Raw genomic sequence first — 8,611 nt, 5'->3', positions numbered from 1 at the left:
CTAGTCTTGGTAATGGTTGTTTGATCCTGCTGAAAAAGACAGAAACTTTTCGCTCACGAGATGATTTTTCATTTTTATTGAGAAAGAGCTTTTGAGTTGATTCTTTTTTATGCTGGTTGATATGCCTTTTTCCTAGGCCGTCGTAATTTTTCAAATTTTTGAGGTACCATAAGTATACGAGGTATACAGATTTCTATAGACTGGTCTGTTTTTGACAGATTCTGTTTTTGTTGAGTTGGTTGCTTGTTTTGATGAAACTATGGTTAGTATCGGGGAGTACTAGCCATGGAAAAATGAGAATACAGTAGCCCAACACCAATATAGATAGAATTCAAGTTTTCTACAGTACCAAAAGAAGTGGTAGTTTGTTTTCTTGTGCTAATGTTATCACGAGTTTCTGTTTAAGTTTTGTGTTGTGAAGTTTTCAAGTTTTGGGTGATGCTCATGGACAAAGAGATAAGGAGTGGAAAGATATCAAGCTTGGGGATGCCCAAGGCATCCCAAGCCAAATTCAAGGACACCAAAAAGCCTAAGCTTGGGGATGCCCCGGGAAGGCATCCCCTCTTTTGTCTTCAATCCATCAGTAACATTAGTTGGAGCTATATTTTTATTCCCCACATGATATGTGTTTTTGCTTGGAGCATCTTGTATCGTAGGAGTCTTTTCCTTTTCTTGTGTCACAATCATCCTTGCTGCACACCTTTTTGAGAGAGAGAGACATGCACTCATCATGATTTTTGCTAGAATGCTCATAGTGCTTCACTTATATCTTTTGAGCTAGATACTTTTGCTCTATGTGCTTCACTTATACCTTTTAGAGCACGGCGGTGCATGATTTGGTAGTTGGCTTATGCTATGAAAGTAGTCCCAAAAGTGATAGATACCCAAAGAGGATGCAAAAAACCTCCATCTTCATGTGCATTGAGTAGAAAGAGAAGTTTTGATTCCTGTCGAATAGTTTTGAGACATGGATTTGGTAATATTAAGAGTTATGTTAGTAGGGTGTTGTGAAACTAGAAATACTTGTGTTGAAGTTAGTGATTCCCGTAGCATGCACGTATGGTGAACCGCTATGTTAGGAAGTCGGAGCATAATTGATCTATTGATTGTCACCCTTTGTGTTGAGGTCGGGATCGCGCGATGGTTTACACCTACCAACCCTTCCCCTCGGAGTATGCGTTTAGCACTTTGTTTCGATTTCTAATAAAAACTTGCGCAACAAGTATGTGAGTTCTTCATGACTAATGTGAGCCCATGGTATAGATGCACCTTCACCTTCCACCATTGCTAGCCTCTCTAGTGACGCGCAATTCTCGCCGGTGCACAAACCCACCAAATTCCTTCCTCAAAACAGCCACCATATCTACCTACGATGGCATTTTCATAGCCATTCTGAGATATATTGCCATGCAACTCCCACCGTTCCGTCTCATGACTTGTGTCGTCACTCTAATGTTGCCATTGCATGATCGTAAGATAGCTAGCGAGATGTTTCAACGTCATACACCATGCTAGATCGTTGCACATCCCGGTACACTGCCGGAGGCATTTCCTATGGAGTCATCATCATTGTGATCTTTGAGCTGTGAGTAAATAAAAGTGTGATGATCATCATTATTAGAGCATTTTTCATTGTGAGGAAAAAAAGAGAGGCCAAAGACCCAAAAACAAAAAAAGGGAGAAAAGAAAATAAAATAAAAAAAGAGGCCTAAGATCCCAAATGAAAAAAATAGAGAAAAAGAGAGAAGGGACAATGTTACTATCTTTTTCCACACTTGTGCTTCATGATAGCACCATGTTCTTCATGATTGAGAGCTTCTTGCTTTGTCACTACCATATGCTAGTGGGAATCTTCATTATATAACTTGGTTTGTATATTCCACTGATGGGCTTCCTCAAAATTGCCCTAGGTCTTCGTGAGCAAGCAAGTTGGATGCACACCCACTAGTTTTCCTTTTGAGCTTTCACATACTTATAGCTCTAGTGCATCCTTTGTATGGCAATCCCTACTCATTCACATTGATATCTATTAATGAGCATCTCCATAGCCTTTTGATACGCCGAGTCAATGTGACCATCTCCTCCTTTTTGTCTCACAACCACCACCACACTCTATTCCACCTATAGTGCTATATCCATGGCCCGCGCTCATGTATTGCGTGATAGTTATAAAAAGTTTGAGAAAGTAAGAGTGCGAAAACAATCACTTGGCCAATACCGGGGTTGTACATGATTTACGTTAGTTGTGTGAGGATGATGGAGCATAGCCAGACTATATGATTTTGTAGGGATAACTTTCTTTGGCCTTGTTATTTTGAAAGTTCATGATTACTTTGCTAGTTTGCTTGAAGTATTATTGTTTTCATGTCAATAGCAAACTATTGTTTTGAATCTTACGAATTTGAACATTCATGCCACGTGAAATAAGTTGCAAAGGACAACTATGCTAGGTAGCATTCGAGATCAACAATTCATTCTTTATCACTTCCCTACTCGAGGACGAGCAGGAGTTAAGCTTGGGGATGCTTGATACGTCTACAATGTATCTATAATTTTAGATGGTTTCATGCTATTATCTTGTCAAACTTTGGATGTTTTGCATGCCTTTTATATATTTTTTGGGACTAACTTATTAACTCAGTGCCAAGTGCCAGTTCCTGTTTTTTCCATGTTTTTGACCCCTTTCACATGCGATTTTGAAACGGAGTCCAAACAGAAGAAAATCCCCGAAAAGATTTTTTCTGGAACGAAAGAAGATCGGGAAGCTTGAGAGCCAAGGCAGGGGAGCCTCAGGGACCCCACAAGCCCCCACCCCGCAGCCAGGGGGTAGGTCGCGGCCCACAGGCTTGTGGGACCCCTGAGCGCCCCCTCACCTAGTAGTAGATGCAGAAAGTATCGGTCTACTTGTCTCGGACGTGATGCCTGTTGGGGAACGTCGCATGGGAAACAAAATTTTCCTACGCGCACGAAGACCTATCATGGTGATGTCAATCTACCAGAGGGGATGAGTGATCTACGTACCCTTGTAGACCGTACAGCAGAAGCGTTAGTCAACGCGGTTGATGTAGTGGAACGTCCTCATGTCCCTCGATCCGCCCCGCGAACTATCCCGCGATCAGTCCCACGATCTAGTGTCGAACGGACGGCACCTCCGCGTTCAGCACACGTACAGCTCGACGATGATCTCGGCCTTCTTGATCCAGCAAGAGAGAAGGATAGGTAGAAGAGTTCTCCGGCAGCGTGACGGTGCTCCGTAGGTTGGTGATGATCTCGTCTGAGCAGGGCTCCGCCCGAGCTCCGCAGAAACGCGATCTAGAGGAAAAACCGTGGAGGTATGTGGTCGGGCTGCCGTGGAAAAGTCGTCTCAAATCAGCCCTAAAACCTCCATATATATAGGTGGGAGAGGGGGGACCTTGCCTTGGGGCTCAAGGAGCCCCAAGGGGGTCGGCCGAGCCAAAGGGGGGAGGACTCCCCCCCAAACCGAGTCCTACTTGGTTTGGTGGGTGGAGTCCTTCTTTCCTTTCCCACCTCCTCCGTTTTTTATTTTCTCTTTGATTTTTCTTCCAATGCGCATAGGGCCCTTTTGGGTCGTCCCACCAGCCCACTAAGGGCTGGTGCGCCACCCTCAAGGCCTATGGGCTTCCCCGGGGTGCCCCCCCCCCCCCGGTGAACTCCCGGAACCCATTCGTCATTCCCGGTACATTCCCGGTAACTCTGAAAACCTTCCGGTAATCAAATGAGGTCATCCTATATATCAATCTTCGTTTCCGGACCATTCCGGAAACCCTCGTGATGTCCGTGATCTCATCCGGGACTCCGAACAACATTCGGTAACCAACCATATAACTCAAATACGCATAAAACAACGTCGAACCTTAAGTGTGCAGACCCTGCGGGTTCGAGAACTATGTAGACATGACCCGAGAGACTCCTCGGTCAATATCCAATAGCGGGACCTGGATGCCCATATTGGATCCTACATATTCTACGAAGATCTTATCATTTGAACCTCAGTGCCAAGGATTCATATAATCCCGTATGTCATTCCCTTTGTCCTTCGGTATGTTACTTGCCCGAGATTCGATCGTCACTATCCGCATACCTATTTCAATATTGTTTACCGGCAAGTCTCTTTACTCGTTCCGTAATACAAGATCCCGCAACTTACACTAAGTTACATTGCTTGCAAGGCTTGTGTGTGATGTTGTATTACCGAGTGGGCCCCGAGATACCTCTCCGTCACACGGAGTGACAAATCCCAGTCTTGATCCATACTAACTCAACGAACACCTTCGGAGATACCTGTAGAGCATCTTTATAGTCACCCAGTTACGTTGCGACGTTTGATACACACAAAGTATTCCTCCGGTGTTAGTGAGTTATATGATCTCATGGTCATAGGAACAAATACTTGACACGTAGAAAACAGTAGCAACAAAATGACACGATCAACATGCTACGTCTATTAGTTTGGGTCTAGTCCATCACGTGATTCTCCTAATGACGTGATCCAGTTATCAAGCAACAACACCTTGTTCATAATCAGAAGACACTGACTATCTTTGATCAACTGGCTAGCGAACTAGAGGCTTGCTAGGGACAGTGTTTTGTCTATGTATCCACACATGTAAATGAGTCTTCATTCAATACAATTATAGCATGGATAATAAACGATTATCTTGATACAGGAATTATAATAATAACTATATTTATTATTGCCTCTAGGGCATAATTCCAACGATGCCTATATGTATGATCATTACCTTAGATATCGTCATGACTTTGCGCGGTTGTATCAATTGCTCGATAGTAATTTGTTCACCACCGTGATATTTTCTATTATGAGGGAAGCCTTTAGTGAACACTATGGCCCCCAGGGCCTACTCCACACCATATTTTCAGCCTTACACTTTTTACTTCGTTGCACTTCTCGCCTTCAGATCTCACTTTGCAAACAATCTTGAAGGGATTGACAACCCCTTTGAAGCGTTGGGTGCAAGCTTGTTTGTGTTTGTGCAGGTACTCTGGACTTGACGAGGCCCTCATTCTGGATCGATACCTTGGTTCTCAAACTGAGGGAAATACTTACTGCTCCTGTGCTGCATTACCCTTCCTCTTCAAGGGAAAAACGATGCAAACCAGAGAAGTAACAAGAAGAATTCGTAGCGCCAAGGAAGGACTTTTGTTGCGGCAGCAGTATGCAGCGAGCATATGACGAAGGAAACGTGAATCTAGGCACAACAAGACTAGATATGGTAATAATGTCACGTCATCTTGCGTGTGATGTCTTCAGCTTGGAACTGCTCTTGTTCGTCCTGCACGTACTCTTCCGGATCCACGTACTCGCTCTCCGATCCCGGTGCTACCCAACATAAAAATAGCATCCAATGAACATCAACACCACATGATGCAACAAACACATGATGCATGAGATGAGAATGAACATGTATCTCTATTCTAGCCACTTGCACATGCATGAGAAGAAACTACAAACTTCTGGACAGAACTTCACCCTAATCTATCTTGACATGCATGAAGATGACATGAACAGATGCATCACGCGAAAATGATGCAAAAACATACAAAGAACGTTACGAACGGAGCTACGGATCAACCGGAAACTACGAAACAAGGTACTAAGTTCTACGGTTCAAATCCATCACCAACACACTCCAATGGCATACTTCTGGTATTCCCAGGTTGCCAAATGATCAAACAACCAAACATAGATGGGGTGGTGCACAGAAACTCACCACAACATCAACTATGCACTCACAAGCATCAAAACATCAAAACTATACGTTCTGTCCGAAACAGCATCATATCAGTTTGAGAGCTACATGCAAAGCACCTAGAGCCACCCAAATGTGCCAAATAAGATATGTGGCAAAAGCTATTCAAAAGCTCTACAAGCAAGAGCAAAAACATAATACAAAGGAGTTTCACACAGAAAGATCTACAGCTGCTAACTTGGACAAAAATATTAGTTTTCAGGGACTTAGTGAAATTCTCAGATTCTCACTAGCTGTTTATGCTCTGAAGCATTTTGACAGCACCCAAAACAATATCTACAGGAAGTCAAATGGAATGAAAATTGACAGAGAGATAGACAAACTTAAAAGCTCCAACTTTCCAGTTGATTACAAGGGCTGATTCCCAACACATGAACTTTTGCAAGCACAACTACAAGGGAAGAAAATTACAACAGTTTCTCATACTTAGTGAAAATCACAGATTTTTCACTAAGCTGAAATTTTCAGCCACGTGCCTACTTTGACTAAGCACAACTTGCACATATAAACTCCTAAGCATGAAAAAACACCACCATGTTGTAGAGGGGTTCACCCTCTACTGCCACAACAAGGAATCATCCTCTTGGGCTCATCACATCACATGGAACCAAGCTCTAAACATTGAACAAAACATAAATATGACATTCCCAGAAAGTGTTCCAAAGTGGAATCTGATTCCACCAATGGATTCCTGGGATGATTCTACCCCAAAACATATATAATACCTAGGTACTTGCATAGAACAAATGGGCACAAAGCTAAGAAGAAAATATACATGGAATCACATAGAGGTAAATAGTGCCATATCACATGTCTTGCACACTAGTCATCACCTACACATGCACTTGCACACTCTCATAACTCCAATGGTGACATGAGGGTTTAGACCTCATGTATGTGTGCCATAGCACATCACCATACACACACACACACATACATCAAGCACACATATATCAAGCACCTACACATGCTAGTTAAAACACACACACTTACTTACACTCACATCATGCATTCCTACACCTACACATTCAGCTTGCACATAAGTGCTTATCAAGGCAAACCATGCCTTGGGCATGTGTGTGACACACACACACAAGCACCACATGGAATCATCACACTCACATGCACATGGGTGCTTGCTCACTCACAAGCACACCTCTCATACACATGCACTGGTGCACACATGCACAAGCACACACCACAAGCACATGGTGATATACATCTACACATTCCTTGGGTGCTTGCACCACACAAGCACATATGCACATAGTTGATAGCACACACAAATACTAGCACCCACACACTATCACTAGCACAAACACATGCATAAGCATCACCTACACACACCACATCAATCACTAACTAATACATAGAAGAAAACCTACTGGTGGGAGGCAAACAAAGATACCACACATGCTCTCCTAGCACACCACAACAACTAACATAGCAAACAAATGAAAAACAGCAAAAGGAATGGGAAACAAAAATAGAAGGGGCTGGCCTGGGAATCGATCCCAAGACCCACTGCACCAACACAAACACTACACACCACTAGCCTAAGCCACTCTGGCTCGACAGAACAGAGTGGTAATACAGGATATGCCATCTCTCTGATGCTACTGTGCCAAAAATAAAACACCATAAGGGGTGGCGCCGAGGGGTTTCGAACCCACGACCACCTGATGCAACAACACCACATCTACCACTACATTGCTGCTGCTGATCTTAATAGAGAGGAGGAGGATACCCTTTTGGTTAACCCCTCTCTGCTCCTGCACCAGATCGGCGGCGGCCGGAACAGGGGACGGCCACCGATGAGGCTACGGCCTAAATTGATCGGCGGCTTCTTGCAGGGAGGAAGAGAGATCCACCAAGGATCCATTCCCGTGCCTACCGCAGCAGGAGGGAGCTTGCCACGGCGGCGCAACTACGCTCAGCTAGGCGGCGGCTACGGCGACAGAGCGGCGGCGCTACGGCCCTAGGATGCTACGCGCGAGGGGGAAATAGGAGAAGAGGACGAGTAGTTCACCCTGGAGTGCTCGGGGACGACTGACTTCGACGGAGAGGAAGAAGAGGAAGCAGCCACCGCGCGACCCGCAGCTACCCCGGCGACGATGGCGCGGAGAAGATGCCAGGGAGGATGATCGTCCTCGCTAGCATCGGGAATGGAACGGGGGTTGATCCTCCATCCTCGTGGACGGCTCGGGCTCGACGGATACGCGCCGGTGACGAGGGGAGGGATGACGGAACACCGGGGGCGAACATTGACCCAGAACCTGCTCCTACAGAACTTACCTGACAGGGAGAGGGAGAGAGAGATGGAAGGGAGGTGGCGGCGCTAGGAGGGAGGACGCGGAACCCTAGGCAATAGGGCACGCACACCGAGGTTAAATAGGGGCCTTGACGTCCGTGAACATCACGGCGTCCCAACGCTCTCTCACTCGCGCGCCTGTTACTGACGGAAGAAACATGGGAAGGAAGAAGACGCCATCAGAGAAAGGGAGGAACGTGCGTGGGCTGCCGCTGGGGAGGGGAGTTGGTCCGGCCAAGGAGAGGGAGCCCACTTGGGTGCACCAGAAAAGAAAAAGAAAACCCACTGGGGTTTTCTATTTTAAAATAAACAGATACAAAAATAAAACACTCAGGCAACACTATTGACCTTAAAAAACAAAACAAAAATGCCCTGAATAAAATGGAAAAGGAATTTTTGGAGCATTTAAATATTTACAGAACATAATTAATTACACTGTTTTGTCAATATTTGGCCCTCTGAAACATGGATTCAAAACACTATAAACCTAGCATCACATCCACCACAA

This window comes from Hordeum vulgare, chromosome 1H (genome assembly GCF_904849725.1).
Source record: "Hordeum vulgare subsp. vulgare chromosome 1H, MorexV3_pseudomolecules_assembly, whole genome shotgun sequence".
NCBI classification, from domain to species: Eukaryota; Viridiplantae; Streptophyta; class Magnoliopsida; order Poales; family Poaceae; genus Hordeum; species Hordeum vulgare.
This window is presented reverse-complemented; position numbering follows the sequence as displayed.